We start from the raw sequence: 17,688 nt of genomic DNA on the forward strand, positions 1-17,688 counted from the left end.
TAGTAAGATCGATTTATGAATATACAGCATGGTTACTCTGTAATCAAACAACAATGGAAATCTATAAGGAACATCAATGTTATATCAATGGTTAAAGGAATAGAAAAGCGATATAAAGTCAAAATGAACAACACAACATTCTTGTTATAGAAAATAACATTACTTAGTCAAGTATAAACGAAATATAATAGAACCGTTATGTAAAACAGCAAGGCACATCAGATTATTGAACAGAGCTAATAAAGAAGATCAAACCACACACGAATTGGAAATAATGGTACAGGATCAAGTGTTCCACCAGGGCTGGGCAGCCTCCAGGGATACACTGCTTGAGATTACTCCAGAATCAAAGATGGAACGGTGACTAGATTTATATATGAAAGCATCACAACCGAGTTATAGTGAATTGTTGTTCAAAGAGAGTCGATGATCAAAGTTTCAGATACAAAGGAGAATTTCATAAAAAAAACAACAATTCATCCCCCGGGCTAGCAGTGCTACCCCTTCTTATAACAGCCAAGCGGAGATATCAATGATACAAAAAAGTCGTTAAGATAGCGATCCCTCAAGATCAAAGGATCTTGAGGGATTCTCCAAACTATTAGTTCTCAGTTATCCTCTTGTTCTCTTGCACCGATTTGGTATCTCCTTTTCCTTTTCTTGGCTGATACGCTCCAATTTGGATCGCCTTGTTTGCATGCGGTTCCCTGTCAAAGGGATAGCGGTTAACTTTGTCTTGTCTTTTCCCTTGGGAAGGCAATCTTCCGTTTTTTCCTTTTTCTGCATAAGAAAGGGGAATTATTAGTTATTTCGCGTTATAATCTCCTAGATTTTATCATAATTTCTTATTATCTACCTAGTTCATGATGTAAAGAGGTTATGGGTTTTAAAGAAAATATGACAAAATAAATGATAATAACATACCTTCTCTAGTGTTCAACACACCCCCCTGCTTACCCTTTCTCATGCCCTCATGAAAACATTGTAGTTGACATACAAGGCAGTGAGGGAGTAGGCTGGAGGCGGGATCTCATGAGGTGGCCTACAGCCATGATGCCTAGCTAGGTGCTCAAAAAGATGTCCTGTCTGACCCTCAGGCATTTCATACAAGGCTTGGTATCCTGGTGTAGGGTGCCAAATAACTGGACTCTAGAACCTACAACCTAACTAAGATGGGCCTTCTCTCAAAATAAGGTCACCGTAGAGACCCAAGTGATCAATAGCTAGCTTAAATTTCTCATAGTTAAATGGTTCCCTAAGTTGGATGTTCAAATTATTAGTCTGATATCAGATTTGGTAGCTGCAATGGCAAGGTCCTTGATGGTAAAGAAGTATTCTATCCCTTGCTGATTGATTGTTGTATGAATAGGTCCTAATGCCTCAATTACGCCTGGAGTCCTCATTAGGTTCCTATGTTTATTCCACAACTATAATGGGTCTCTAGGCTCAGCTCGCACCCATAAGTCTAATCCATTTTCTTGTCTTTGAAAGGCATTGTAGGCTTTAAGCCATTTTATTTGATTAACACCAAAAGAAATGAATGCCTGCAGTTGGACATCCCCAACGAAAGGGCTGGGATTCTACTCTATTTCTTGATCTAACACAAGGTTGTGCAAATAGAATTCACATAATAATCTCCAAACCTTCACCCCATAGTGCTTACAACAATTTATAAAATCATCAATAGTGTTTATTTCTATAGGGGCTCCTACTTTGACAACTTTAATTTTCAATGGAAAATATCTTTCCATTAAAAACAAGGCATAGTTCCTAGTAGGTGCTCTACAGACTAGGATGTCAGTATAAAAAGAGAATAAGGTATCCATTTATTTGATGACAACATATAGTCTATGAGTTACCTTTTTGACCCTTTCTTCTTCCTTTCACCATCCTTCAAAGGCCTGGATTTCGGATAAGTTGACGTTCTTCAGCTGTTGTTGTAATTTCTCATACTTTTCTTGAGAGATAGTCTATTATGTAAGTTTCTCTACTATTTGTTGGGCTTGCACCAAATCCTTTCGCAGAGTTACTGACCTTGGATCACTATCCCACATAGTAGTTGTAAGCGAGAGGTTTACTTGAATCTTCTTATTGCATCGTCCTATATTCATGGTTCAAATTTCCTTAGAGGACTGTGCTTCTGTATGAACTTCTTTTTCACAAGCCAATATATTATTTGTTTGTACTTCGACATGGGCAACAACCAAATGTTGTTCCTTTCAGTTTTGAATGGCAGGCTGGACTTGAGTCCTCCTAATCTTTTTCTTAAGGGGTTTCGCTGGAGTGGTTGTATGCTTTACCACCGAGGTCCTTTTTGCTTTCTTCCCCATTTTCAAAACCCTGATTTGTTGTCAAAGTTGTGCTATCACGTTAAGCATTCTTTGTTGTTCTTTTTGCAATCTTTTGATTTCTTCTGTTTTCTTGGAAGGAACAGTTGTTCATTTACTCGGGCCTGGACTTTCGCCTTCATCAATTTCCTGGTTTTCTTCTTGGGGTGCTTCCTCATTGTTCTGATCGGTTTGTTCAGGAGTAGAAACCCTAGCTTGTTCTATTATTTCCTGGGTAACTTCTTCTTCCACCCCTTCTCCTTCATGAAATTCTTCTAGTGAAGTTTGACTAGGAACAGATTGTTCCTCTTCTTTATATTCATCACTTTTCTCTCTGGATATACTTTCATCATGGGCGGAGTGATCCTATTCTTCTTCTTCCTCATCACACAATTATTCGGATGCACTCTTATCATGAACAGAGTGCTCCTGCGATCCTTCTTCCTCATCGCAGAGTCCCTCGGATGCATTTTTTTCATGAGCAGAATGCTCCTTTGGTTCTTCTTCAGTGTGGAGGTTTAATGGGCTGAGAGATTGAGAATATTCGCCCATATTGGCCAAAATTTGGGCCAATTCATCCTCTTGCAATGGATTTTGCAATGGGCTTCTTTCACGTTGCTCTATTTCTTCTTCCGCCTACCCAGGATGCTCGGTCTCTTCCTCTATTTCTCCTTCATCGTTTTCCTCCAATTCCTTTTCATTCTCCTCTCCTTCCAATTGCAAGGGTCGCTCATCCCCTTAATCATATATTTCCACCGATTAACTGGTATTCCCTTGGGAATTTTCCAGCCTCCCTCTGATCCATGCCAATCTAATGGATTTCCTTCGTTTCAGCAATCTATTCGATGTATTGGAAGCATGTTTTCGTTTTGGCCAGTCCCCCATCTATTGTGAAGATCAGTTCTTCCCAACTGCTCTGTTGTTGAGCAAGAATATAGCTAACTATCAGTCATATCAACCCATGGTGACTTACTACCGATTCTACATGGCAAGATTTCTTCATGCTTCGGGCAATATCATGTAATAAAGAATTTAAAAACGCAGGCAAATTCACAGTGCATTTCTGTTTTAATACGGCTAAAAGTTTAAGGTGATGTGGTCTTACCACGTCTTTCCTGCCTTCACAGGTGATGTAACTATGGATGATTCATGCCAATTCTGCCCACGACTCTCCCAATGCTGCTGGTAGAACTCCCTTTCCTCTTACAGTCTGGTTCTGGCCTTCATCTTGGAAGATTTTTATGACGTTTCACAGTCTCTCCTTCTTTAGAGTCCGCACAGGTCCAGTGGCTGGCAGTCCCGAGACCTCTACAATTATGTCATCGGTGATTTCTATTTTTCTCCTTCTTACCGTGGAGTGATGTTCTTGCAAGTTCTACAAGAATTCAATTGCTACGGTCTCGTTGGATTATTGTAGACGATTGAGATAAACTATCCATCCTGTCCTTGTTAGGATCTCTCGTGCAGCATCAGAGACTGTCAATACCTGTGGTTCTCTATGAATTGATCTTCCTCCCATGCTTAGCACACTGTAAAAATATAGAGACGGCAATGGAACAACAAGTTGTTCAAGCTATTAGGAAACACAGGGAAAATGACAAAATAGCAAGCTTGTTCAAATTTTGAATTACTACTAATTGTTGCAGAGCATAATACGGAAATAGCTTTGGAACAGCAAGCCATACAAATTGGAAAACAATATGCCATTAAGCCTTACTATTCCCGAGTGATAATTTTCCGAATAATAGTCTGACACATATGCCAGCAAATTATGAGGTCACCTGCTCCCCCACTACAATGTGATAGGTCGTCCTCGCCCATCAAACGAGGGAGCGAAGTTCTGAACTACCATGGTACAGAGTCATAAAGGGACAATGTATACCGAGATGCCATGTTTACAATAATGAGTAGATTGTCGAAATCGAGATGTATAATAGAATCGCTTAATAAATAAGAGAATATCATGATATGATGTGAGATTGGGAGGATAGGACAGCTGACGTGCACAAAACTTCTGATGCGGTCATTATCAACGTTTTTTGTCATAATTGATTGTAATAGACTTTCATGTATTAAAGGTTCGGAGGGATTATGAACATAATCTCATTTTGACCGATTACAAAGATATAAGAAGAAGAAGAAGGGTTTTATAATTGCTATTGGTGTATAAGGAATGTGACTTCAATACCATCAACATAGCTCTATTGCCCACAGGTGTCCATAACCTTGATAGAGTTTTTTATTTCACCCATGGAACCATGATCCTTTGTGTATGCTTAGGAAAGTGTTGTACAATGTCAAAATGGAGGCCATTATGCTAGCTTGATAACTAGATAAATCATAATGCCATTCACCAGGAAGGAGTGAAAGGTGGGCAGGCCGACTCGTGATGAGACCTCTTGTTCCAAGAACTCTTTATTTTTTCTGATGTGCCTCTTGGATCATATTCCTGCTCTGGTGGCCATAGTGGGAATGCTACTTCACTTTCTTCCTTATGATCGTGGGTAGGTTAGCTCTTGATGAGACCCCCTATCCTTCATTTAACAAAGCATGTTAGCAAATCATATAAACATTTTTCTCTGTTTTTCTATTTTATAAAGTAATTTCCTATTTATACACAAAGGGTGGTTGAACACTCCTTAAGAGTAGGAATGGTGGAAGAAGTCTTAACATCTTAATAGAAAAATATACCCTTTGTTCTTATTCCTTAATAATGATCAAAGAGGAATATGGGGATTTAGAAAAGAACCACCATGATAAAGATAACCAATCTTATCAGTATTAGTAGAATAATTATAGCAAAGTGATCAATAGTTGTGTCCTTTCCTCTTTTCTTTTATCAATTCAAAGCAATTTCTTGTAAATATAGCAATTTTATGTAATTTTCTGATTTCAGTATCCTCTAGTTTTGTATTCATTGTAGAGGTGTATAGTTGTGCTTAAAAAATGGTCTAAATGATAAAACACACAAAGAAGAAAAAGATAAAGCAGGTACTATGCACAAAATTGCAAGCAAAAGGAAGAAAAATACTCGAAACTGTTGTGTATTGAGAGGAACAACAGTTGTCCCTTAATTGGAACAGCAAAGAAAACAAGCGCAAGTAAAAGAAATGTGAAAATGTTGTCCTTTCAAAAAGGAACAACAGAAAAATGAAGGTGCTGTTCCTTCAGAAAGGAACGACAGAAAACACAAGTGTTGTTTGTTCGGAAAAGGAACAACAAAAAATGCAAGTGTTGTTCCTTCGGAAAAGGGAACAACAAAAAACAAAAGTGTCGTTCCTTCGAAAAAGGAACAACAAAAATGAAAGTGTTGTTCCTTCGGAAAAAGAAACGGCAGAAAACAAAAGTGTTGTTCCTTCGGAAAAAGGAACAACAGAAAACAAAAGTGTTGTTCCTTCGGAAAAGGGAACAACAGAAAACAAAAGTGTTGTTCCTTTGGAAAAAGGAACAATAGAAAATGCAAGCATCGTTCCTTCGGAAAAAGGAATAGCAAGAACAAAAATGTTGTTCCTTCAGAAAAAGGAACAACAAAAAAATGAAAGTGTTGTTCCTTCAGAAAAGGAACAACAGAAAACGAAAATGTTGTTCCTTCAGAAAAAGGAACAGAAAAAAACAAGTGTTGTTCGTTTGGAAAAGGAATAGCAAAAACGAAAGTGTTGTTCCTTTGGAAAAAGGAATAGCAAACAATGCAAGTGTTGTTCCTTCTGAAAAGGAACAACAAAACGGCGAAAATACTGTTCCTTCTGAAAGGAACAACATAATGCAAAAGTGTTGTTCCTTCGAAAAGGAACATCAAAATGGTGGAACTATTGTTCCTTTGGAAAGGAACAACAAAATGCAGAGGTGTTGTTCCTTGAAAAAGGAACAACAAAGTGGTGAGAATGATGTTCCTTCCTAAAAGGAACAACAAAATGAAAATGAAAAAATATGTACAAAAAATAATTTATGCTAACAAAACAAAAGAATTATGTACAGAATGTAAGAACAGTCTTATCACTTAATGAACCAAAGGTGAGGAAGATCTCTCTTCCTCCACTAGAATCTGCATGTCGGAGTCTTTGCAGAGTTGCTGGTAGAAGGATTCCCGAGTAAGTGGTTTGCGGTATAATCGAACTCGGTGGCCGTTTGCCTTAAAGGTATGTCCGGATCCATCAATGGTGGTTAGAGTAATGGCACCATTATCATGTACATTCTAGATTTCATATGGCCCCAGCCAGCGAGTTTGAAGTTTCCTCGGAAAATCCTGAAACCTAGAATCGTATAGGAGCGCCCAATGTCCTTCGTAGAAGACTTTCTTTTTAATAAGGGTGTCATTCCATTTGGCTCGCTGTTGTTGGATCAATATAGTATGTTGAAGGGCAGACAACCTGATTTCATCTAGCTCATTGATCCGCTGTAATATATTAATCTGGGCCTCGTTTAAGTCTAGATTGATTTCTTGTGCCATTCGCAGTGTCTGTATTTTGAATTCTATTAGAAAGATGGGTTCCTTTCCAAATGCTAGTTGGTATGGTGAATAACCAGCAGTACTTCTCCATGTTGTTCTGTAAGCTGACAAGGCTTCCGACAATCTTGTAGCCCAATCACGTCTATGTGACGCAATGGTTTTTGTCAGGATTGCTTCTATTATTTTATTCATGCTTTCTACTTGACCATTTTCCTGTGGGTGGTATGGAGTAGTAATTTTATGTTGGGTATGATAGTTTTTTAGTGTTGTAGCAATTTTATTACCAACAAACTATGGTCCTCCATCCATAATTATATCTCTTGGGATGCCATATCACACAAATATGTGGAACAGTAACTGTATGACGGAATCCTCTATAGCTCTCGGCAATGCCTATGCTTCAACCCATTTGGTGACATATTCTGTTGCTACCAAAATATATGTTTTCTGGTTTGATTATGGGTTAATTGGACCAATGAAATTGAGGGCCCATTGTTCGAATGCTTCAATGACTAGCTGTGGGTTCAAGGGAATTTTGTCGGACTGTCCAGGTCGTCCTGCTATTTGGTAGCTGTCACAAGCTTGAATGAACTTCTTTGCATCTTTGAACATCGTGGTCCAATAATACCCTATTTGCAGCACCTTGTGACCAGTTCTCCAATCTGTGAAATGTCTGTCACATGGCTCGTCGTGACAAGCTTTCAAAATGTCAAAAATTTCATCTTCACAGACGCATCTCCTGATGTGCATATCTGCCCCTGTATGGAACAGGTAGCCCCCAATCCAATAAAATCGAGTACTACGCTCGACAATCTGCTTTCGTTCATTGGGGATCAGATGTTTCAGTAATTTGCCTACTGCTAAATAATTTGAAACATTATCATACCAGGGTGTTTTAACAGTGACAGCGAACAAATGTTCATTTGGAAATTGATCTTCGACCGCTGCTACGTCCATTGGTTTTGGCATTCATGAGCGAAAGTCAGCTACATGATTTTCTTTCCTAGGTTGGTCCTTTATTGTGATATCGAATTCCTGCAAAAAAACAGCCATCTGGTTACTCTACCATTTGTGATTGGTTTATTTACTAAATATTTTATGGCAGAGTGATATGTATATAAGATAACAGGATATCCAGTGATATAATGCCTAAATTTATTGACAGTATGTATTACAGCTAAAAATTCTTTTTCAGTAGTGAACAATTAGGTCAAACTCGGACGAGAGATCGATAGACGGAGGCTGCTGGAGGCAATTCAAACTTCCCGCGCTTGACTGGTTCTACTCCCCAGGCTCTGCCTGGCAGGCTGCCGCCAGCCACTGCCTTCCTCCCTCCTGCGCTTCCATCCTCGGGGGCCTCCTTCACGGCCCTACGCTGGGGCCCTTTCCCTGATCTCGCCCTTTTGAGCTGGCTTCTCAGTCTTGAATGGCTGGAAACACCCCCCCTGATCCAGAGAACCATGCAGAGCTCTTCGCTTCCCTGATCCCTGATATTGCCTCTACAAAAACTCGTCCCTCTGTCTCTAATTTTATTAAGAAACTGGATGAAATCCCCGAGGTATCTCTCCCTCCATCTCTTCCAAGGAAATCTACAATCACCGTCGCTGAAAGAGGTCTCGTAGGTCAATTCACAGGCCTCTGGCCTTCTCCAAGATCAGTCCAAAAATGGGTGGAGCGCAACTGGATCGCAATGACACAAGGGAAAATAGCCATCAAATTTTGTGGAAGGGGCTATTATACATTCATCTTCGAAACAAAAGAGGACAGGAATCTCATATTTAGAAACGACCCCTACTTCATGGACTCAAGAGGCCTCTATCTGAACAGATGGACTCCAGACTTCGATCCGGAAATGGACATCCCAAACGCAGTTCCGGTCTGGGTCCGCCTCCCACACCTACCGCTCCACTGTTGGGGGGACGAATCAGTAAAGGTAATAGGGAATGCAGTCGGCAAATATATCGACAGATTCGAGCCAAGGGAGAACATGCATGCGTGCGCCAGGATTTGTGTAGAAGTAGATCTTGGGAAAGGCCTGCCAGAAGCCATCAAGATCAAGGTTGACCAATGGATGCACATCCAACAGCTGGACTACGAGCAACTGCCCTTCAAATGCAAGGTATGTCACGAATACAGACACTTTGCAAATAGATGTAGCAAATCAAAATCAAATGAATCTACTGAAAATGAAGAATATCCGGATGGCCAATGGGAACAAGTAAAAAAGAAAAAATCTTCTTCCTCTCAAGGGCCCAGCTCTAAGCCCTCCCTGGAAACCCCCCCCCCCCTCCCTCCCCTCCCCCACCCAACTCAGCACCCTCTTTTCCCTCCACCTCCAACCCTTTTGAATCCTTGGAAGTTGAAGATCCCTCTTCTCCTCCCCCTTCCCCTCGCAACAACTCATTAGCTGTCATCTCCTCTCCTTCGATCCCTCTACCCTCCCCTCCTCCAACAATAGAGAGAATACTCACCAGAAATAAACTAAAAGAAACCAGTCTTTCCTTAGATCCCCCAAGAAAGGCAGGTAGAAAGTCAAACAAGGAACTTAGAGACGAGGCAGCAGCAAAAGAAATGGCTACTGGAGCACAGCAACCAATGGACTCCTATCTAGACAGGCAAAAAGGAAGTGGGGAAAAAACCAAGGAGAGAAGCGAGACTCACCCAAAAACTGGTAAATGATGAATCTGGTCTGTTGGAACTGTAGGGGGATGGGCTCCTCCTTAAAAATAAATGCAGTTCGTGACTTAATAAATCAGGAGCAGCCAGACATTGTCCTCATCCAGGAGACCAAAATCTCAGACCAAGATTTTCAAAAGTAAGTTAAACTATTCAAAAATTTTGAAGGTTACTCAATAGGATCAGAAGGAGCATCAGGAGGTATAGGAACACTCTGGAACAAGAATAAATGGATTCACATCAACCTCCAATCTTGCAATTGGTGGATAAGAACAGAACTCAGAAACAAAGCCTCTCAAGAAGTCTACAACATATACAACATCTACGCACCAAACCATTACAGGGACAAATCAATGTGTTGGGACTCTCTATCCTTAGAATTACAGTCCTCCCACGACAGTAACATAATTCTGGGAGGAGATCTGAATCTCATAAGAAATGTGGATGAAAAGTTAGGAGGAAACTTTCATTTGGACCCCTCAAGAGAGGCGCTGGAGGCTATAATTCAGTCTCATAATCTCATTGGCATACCTCCCTTCAACGGGAAATACACATGGAGTAACAAAAGAACAGGCTACCACAATATCAAAGAGAGGTTAGACAGATTTCTCGTGCAGGAAAGAATCGCAGCAAGCTTCTCTACCATCAAGAGCAAAATCATTCAAGCTTCGGCCTCTGATCACAAACCTGTGGTGATGAACATGGAAAAAGGGATAAATCTGGGGTCCCTCCCCTTCAAATACAATAAAATATGGGATTATAAAGAATAATTTCACTCCCTTGTTCAAAATCAGTGGGCAAAGGAAGTGTGGGGATCGCCTTACTATATATGGGAAACCAAATTAAAATCCCTAAGAGCAGTCATTAAACAATGGGCCAAGGAATACGCTGCAATGGAGAAGAGGAAAAAAATGGATCTGCATATGCAAATGGAGCAGTGGAATAAAGAAAATGAGAAAAACCAACCCACAAACGAAGATATAATCCATGAAAACGAAATGTACAGGGAGCTATATAGACAAAATCGAGCTGAGGAAGAGGAACAAAGGCAGAAATCGAGGTGCCTATGGCTGAGGGCGGGCAGCAAAAATACATCCTTCTTCCACAACAACATAAAGCTCAGGCGCGCTGGGAATCAGATAGACAAAATTGAGGCAGAAGGGCATGAGTACAGCGACCAAGATGAAATTAAGGAGGCGACTTTCAACCACTTTAAATCTCTTCTAGCAGCAGCCCCCCAGCAGTCAAACAACTTTGACTTCCTTAGCGCAGTTGAAAACAAAATCTCAGACCCTCAAAACAGAGATCTGGATCAGGAGGTCACAGAAGAGGAGAATAGGGAGGCAACATTTAGTATGCAACAGGACAAGGCTCCGGGCCTTGATGGTTTTACGATGGCCTTTTACCGAAACCATTGGGACACAATCAAAAAATACTTTGTGCGGATGGTCAAAAACGTTTTTAAAAATCACAAGATGGGAGACAACACAAAATCCTCACATCTAGCTCTCATCCCTAAGGACGTTAACCCTCGTTCTTTCGACCGCTTCCAACCAATTTCCCTTTGTAATGTTTCCTACAAGATAGTAACCAAAATTCTAGCCAATAGGCTCAAAAAGCTCCTTCCTTATTTAATCTCAGAGAACCAAGAGGGATTTTTTCCCCACAGGCAAATCACAGATAATGTCATACTTATTCAAGAGGCAATTCACAGCAGCATCAGCAGGAAGGAACGAGGAATGATAATCAAACTTGATATGGAAAACGCTTTCGATAGAGTCGACCACCACTTCCTAACTACAGTTCTCAAAAAGTTCGGGATTTCAAACAACTTCATAAGCACCATCTCTGGTTGTATCTCCAACCCTTGGACTGCCCCTCTAATTAATGGTCACCCAAGAAGTTATTTTAGAAGCACCAGGGGATTGAGGCAAGGCTGCCCTCTCTCCCCTTTCTTATACATCATAATGGCGGAAACTCTGAGTATTCACTTAGAAAAACTCCGCAAGCAAAAAGAGATCATTGGAATTGGTATAGAAAGAGGGACTAAAGAGATTAATCATTCTCTCTTCATGGATGATACCCTTCTCATTGGGGGAGCCTCAAGCCTAATGGCAAAAAGATTCAAGAAAGTCTTGGACGCCTTCCTAGCTACCTCTGGAGGGATGCTGAATAACAAAAAATGCAAGATCTATACCTGGAATGTCCTTGAACAAATAAGGCAAAGAATCTCTCTGATTCTGGACATTCCAATGCAGAGGAACTGGAGTTATTTCTCTTATCTTGGTCTGCCTTTAGCCAAAGAAACAGTTAAGGCTGAGATATGGGCCAAACACATAGAAAAGATGAGAGGTCTCCTTCAAAGTTGGGGAGTTTCTTGGCTAAATCTGGCTGGCAGATCGACCCTTATAAAGGTTGTTCTCTATGCTCTCCCCATCTACCAATATGCGGTCACTTTGGCTCCCGCCAGCCCACATAAGCACATGGAATTATTAATGAGAAGTTTTCTCTGGTAGGGGGAAAGCAAGAATCCAAGAAATTTAGCCTTGTCAAATGGGAACAAGTCATCCTTCCCTATGACAAAGGTGGGCTTGCCATCAAAATTCTGAGCTTCTCCAACCGGGCTATGGGCTTTAAACTAATTTGGAGAATCCTCGCCAGCAAAGGCTCTTGGTGGGTGGAAGTATTGAAGAGGAAATATCTGAATGGACCAAATTTTAATCTTCTTTCTGAAATAATAGCTGAAAGATCTTGCACCCTTGTTTGGAAGCTAATTAAAAAATTCCTTCCTCAGTTCAAAGAGAACATTTCCAAAGTGCCCGGAAGCGGCCAGGAGGTCAATATCTGGACTGATAGAATCATGGGCGCCAGACCAAGAACCCACAACCAAAATCTCAGGCCTCTGCACATCTGGATGGAAGCTAAAAACTTAACCTCCTTGTATGATATTTCAACTTGGGACCGAAACACCTGGCAGGGCTGGAAGGACCTTCAAATCCCCAATGAACTCAGAGAACTATGGCTTAATCTTAAGGTCTCCCTCACAGGCGCAGCACCCACCAACAGAGGGGCTGAAGATAGGTATATATGGGACCCAAGCGGTGGGAAATTCACTGTCAGAGATGGTTACAAATTCCTCCAGGCATCCACTTCGACAGCCAAATGGAACCTCTTCACAACTGTTTGGAAATCAGAATGCATTCCAAAGGTCAAACATTTCAATTGGACTCTCCTCAAAGGAAAGGTGCTTATCGCTGAAAATCTAAGGAAAAGAGGGATCTTGGGGCCATCAATATGCTGCTTTTATCGCATTGAGGAGGAGAGCAACCATCATCTATTCTTCCACTACCCCCTCGCTCAGAGTTGTTGGACTCAGATTGTCAGACCAATGAAAATTGAAGAGACTTTTGATCAGCTATCCTCCCTTCAAAAAAACTGGGTAAAATGTTATCCATATTCTAAGAAAGGTAAAAACAATATCACCCATATGTGGAAATGCATCCTAGCTACCCTTAGTTGGCAAATCTGGTTAGCTAGGAATAGCTGTATTTTTAATGACAAGAAGCCCAACCTTGTCCGCATACTGGCAAAAACAACAGCGCTCATATCTGAAACAATAAGTGCAAACTTGGTAGCTCCTCCAGACCAATCAAGCTGGCACAAAGAAGAGATGGAATGGTATAACAAATTCAGCATCAATCACAGCAACAATCAACTAGCACACCCCAAAGCTAGCACGAGAAGAATACATTGGAAGCTCAGAGGCACAAGGGAAGAAGTAAGTCAATGGATCCTAGATCAGAATCACCCTACTTTGCATTTCGACGGGGCCTCCAAAAATAACCCGGGGGAAGCTGGAGCAGGGGGTATCATAAAGGACAGCCATGGCAAAACTCTGGTAAGCTACAAATGGGGTTTGGGCCAAATGTCCAACAACCTGGCTGAAGCTTACAGCCTCTACTTAGGCACCCTCATTCTAAACCGGCTGAGATTCAGGAATCCAATAATAGTGGGAGACTCGACCATCGTCATTGCAGCTATGGTGGCGGGAACAGAATTTAAAAAAGAGGCCCTTAATAATGTAAAGCTCAGGATTGAGGATAATGTCAAAGAAATGGGAGACACGACTTTCAAACACGTTCTAAGAGACAACAACACTGAAGCGGACCATTACGCCACTAAGGCATCCAGCAGACAGATCGGCCAAGTTAAAGAAAATGATATCATATATGAAAAACCAGTCCCATAGTCGGCTTAGTTGCCTGCCAAACTCTCCGACCAGTCATTCCAGCATCCATTCGACCTTCTGTCTTATCATTCCCCACCCTCCTTCTTGTGATCTCTGGCCAAAATCAGTCAAGTCGCACGCTGCAAGCCAGGCTTTGAATTTCGATCCCCCCTTCTCCATGCCCACCTCTCAACATTTTTGGTCCGATCATAGGATCTCGATATCCCAGCTTTCTCGTGACTCTCCCATGCAGAATTCAGGTAAAAGTCTTTTCACGATCTCCTTAGACTGCTGCATAGATTTTAAGATGGTGCCTAATCCTAGCCAGATCACTGAGCTTATATCGCATCCTCGACCCGCTCACCCTCCCACTCCGCTCTATATATTCACCAATCCTTCTCTCTACGAGCACATCAGAAACACGTCCCTTTCTTCGCAGGAGAGTAAAGGTTCTATTCCTAGCAATCAGCAAAAGAAGTTCGACATCAAGAGAGGCCGCTATCTGTTCAAATCGGTTGTGAGATCGTTCTCAGAAGCTCCCAGGGAAGTTAGCAATCTCCAAGATCAGAATATCGCCTTCAGCTCGGCTGCTCCTCTCCTCCTCGACAGTTTAGTAAAACTCTGTGCCTGGTTCTCCATTTTAAGTGCGATTTCTCCCCTGCTCTGTTCCTTCTTCATAGAATTTTCCCTCTTTCGTGCAGGTCTCCTTCCTCTTCATCCCAGCTCCTTTTCCCTGTTCCCGCTCTGCATCCATATCAGTTCGCTGGAAATGGCAGAGATCCCGGAAAACAGAGAGCATACTAAGGCTCCGGAAAATCGAGAGATGCCTGAGAATCCTCTGGACAGAGTGCTTGGAAACGGCAACTGCACGCTGTGTAAAGCCCATTGCTTTATGATTGCAAGGTTTGTCAAACATTTCAACGAGCTCAAAGAGGACTTTCAGGCAGATAGCAGATCAAAGAGAAAGGAACTGGAAAAACACAAGGTAGAGATAGAAAGCCTAAAGGAAAAATGCAAACACATGGAGGAGGAAATCGCCCACATCAAATCCATCACTCAGAGTATGCAAGCTGAGACTTCAACCAGAGCAAGCGTCAAGAAAGAACCCCAGATTGATGACTCTCTCAATCAGCTCTAGTAATCTAACTAATGACTAGCAAATTTTTTCTTCTTGCAGGTCTGTTTCTAAGGCTATACATCTGTTTTCTTTTCCAATCTACACTACTCAAGTTTGTCTATAAGAATTCAGGGTCTACGAACCCATTTTGGACTTCTCTTTATCTACTTCCATCCACTTATGTAACTAGATTTGGCTCCAAGTAGTTTTATAATATATAAGTACCCGATCATGTTAAAAAAAAAAATTCTTTTCCAGTAACAGTATAGTTCAATTCAGCAGGAGATAAATTCTTGCTAATATAATAAATTGCATATGGTTTTTTATCTTCTTCCTGCCCAAGGACTGCTCCAATAGCTGTGTTTGAAGCATCTGATGAAATTTGAAAGGGCAGGTCTCAATTTGGACCTCTAAGTGTTAGGGCCATTGACACAAGCTTTTTCAGATCCTCAAAAGCATAGTCACATTTATATGTCGAAACAAAGTCAACATTGCCTGCTAGTGCATATAAAGGTGCAGCGATATGAGAAAAATGTTTTATAAATCTTCTATAATAACCAGAAAATACAAGAAAGTTGCATACCTCTGTCTGAGTGGTAGGAGTGGGAATTAACAGAATTATTTGAATTTTGTCCAGATCTACTTATATTCCAGCTGATGAGATATAATGACCTAAAATAAGTCCTTCAGTCATCATTATATAGCATTTTTCATGGCTCAAACAGAGCCTGGTGGCAATGCATCGTTGTAGCACTTTTTCCAGTGTGTCCAATGTTGGGTCGAAATCATCTTCGTATGGTGTAAAATCATCCATGTATACTTCGAACCCTTCATTTATTAAATCTAAAAAGATGCTGAGGATAGCCCTTTGAAATGTGGTAGGGGCATTACATAGGCCAAAAGGTAAAACTCTGTAGGCAAATGTTCCCCAAGGACATGTAAAAGTAGTTTTGTCTTGGTCTTCAGGGTCAATCTAAATCTGATTGTATCCATTGAAGCCATCTAAGAAAGAAAAAAGTTTCTTTCCTGCTAAAGTATCTAATACCCGGTCAATGAATGGAAGGGGAAAGTGGTCTTTTTTTGTTGCTTTATTTAGCTCTCTGTAATCTACACAGATCCTCCATTTTCCATTCTTCTTTGGCACCACTACAAGCAAAGAGACCCATTTTCTATCAGAAATAGGGTAAATGAAGTTTACATCTAAAAGTTTTTGAAGTTCAACTTTTACAATGTCTTTTAAATGAGGGTTAAGTCTCCTTTGTGGTTGGTGAACAGGTCTTGCATCCTTCTCTGTGTAAATGTGGTGTGTACATAACTAGGGATCAATTCCTTTCATGTTAGGGTAATCCCATGCAAATGCTTCCTTGTATTTTCTCAGTAGTTGGATTAGCTTCTATTCTTGTTCAGGAGTCAAGTTGCCATTAATGTTTAAAGCTTTTCTTGGCTCAATTTCTACAATTTTGCTATTTGAGACAGAGGTAGTAGGTATTGTTTGATCGTGAGTGCCTTTGAGAGGATCTTCTTCTAATTCATTATCAAATGATGCTTCTATCATGTGACATTGTATGTGGGATATAGATTCAGCTTGGCTAATAAAAGTTTTAATGACATCATCTTCCATTTGATCTTTGAAATCGAGGGCATCTTCTATGGTTAATGGGGATCTAATATTTTCGGTGAGGTATGATACAGGATGTTTGTTAGTTGTTATTATTGTGACACTTGGCCAGGCCAGGAGGGTATAAATCTAGATTCTTGATATTAGCGCCTTTAGTTATGGTCATACTGCCTTGTCGACAGCCAATATAAGCATCAGCAGTTGCAAGCCAGGGTCTTCCTAAAATCAATGGATGTCCATCAAGTCAGTTTTTGGGGTTTATTATCAGCAAGGCAGCAGGATATTCCCAGGAATCAATGGATACCATGACATCATGCAGTGTGCCTTTTGGCCTAACCACGGATCAGTTAGCCAGTTCTAACAAAGTGGAAGTCAGTTCTACTGATGTAATGCCCAGTTTTTGACAAGTGGTGGTTGTTAGGATATTGATTGTAGCTCCTAGATCGACTAAGGCATTTGAAAAGGTTTGTCCATTGATTTGTACTGTTACTATTGGATTTCTTGGGTCTTCGTATTTAACGGGTGTTTCTTTTCCTGATAATAGATCAGATAAGGTGCCAACTACTTGGACTGTTGGGTTATTTTTTATTCTCCTCCTTGGTTTTCTTATACATAGTTCTTTGATGGTCTTCGCATATATTGGGATATCTTGGATGGCTTAGAGGAGTGGGATTTTTATGTATAGATTTTCAAGTTCTCCCAGAATGTCAAAATCAAGATGTTGTATAGGTCGAGGTATAATTAATCGTTCTAGGAATGGGGGAGAAGATGTGGTTGCTTGATCGTGAGTTTGCTATCTGATCACATCCTCTTCTTGTGGTGGTTGTTCTATAGGTAAATGATTTTCAACTTGAGCGGTTTTATCTCCCTCTGTTTATATAATGCACCCAGATCTTAATTCAAGGTCATTACACTCCTTTAGATAGGTTTCCGGTTCTAGTGTTTCAATTATTTGGATAGATTGAACCAGTCTATTATTTGGCTTAGGGTTGGGCTAGACCGGGAGTTGCAGTCTTAATTTAGACTGGGGGTTTTGTTGTAATGCTAGCAGTGTATGTTGAGGGAGTGGAATGGTTCCTACTGGCTGATTCATCAGTATTTGCCAGTTTTTCTGCCAGGCTTGACTCTGTGAAGTAGGAGGGGACCATTGTACTGGGTATACATTGTTTTGCCAATATGGTGGGGCATAGGGAAAATTTGGCCAATTGGATTGACTTGCTTGATTTGGCCATGGTGATGATGAAGGAAATGGTTGCTGTGACCAATTTGAGAGGG

Source organism: Pinus tabuliformis, chromosome 3_1, assembly GCF_031772625.1.
Source record: "Pinus tabuliformis cultivar Carrire ecotype Pingquan chromosome 3_1, CPIR1, whole genome shotgun sequence".
Classification (NCBI taxonomy): domain Eukaryota; kingdom Viridiplantae; phylum Streptophyta; class Pinopsida; order Pinales; family Pinaceae; genus Pinus; species Pinus tabuliformis.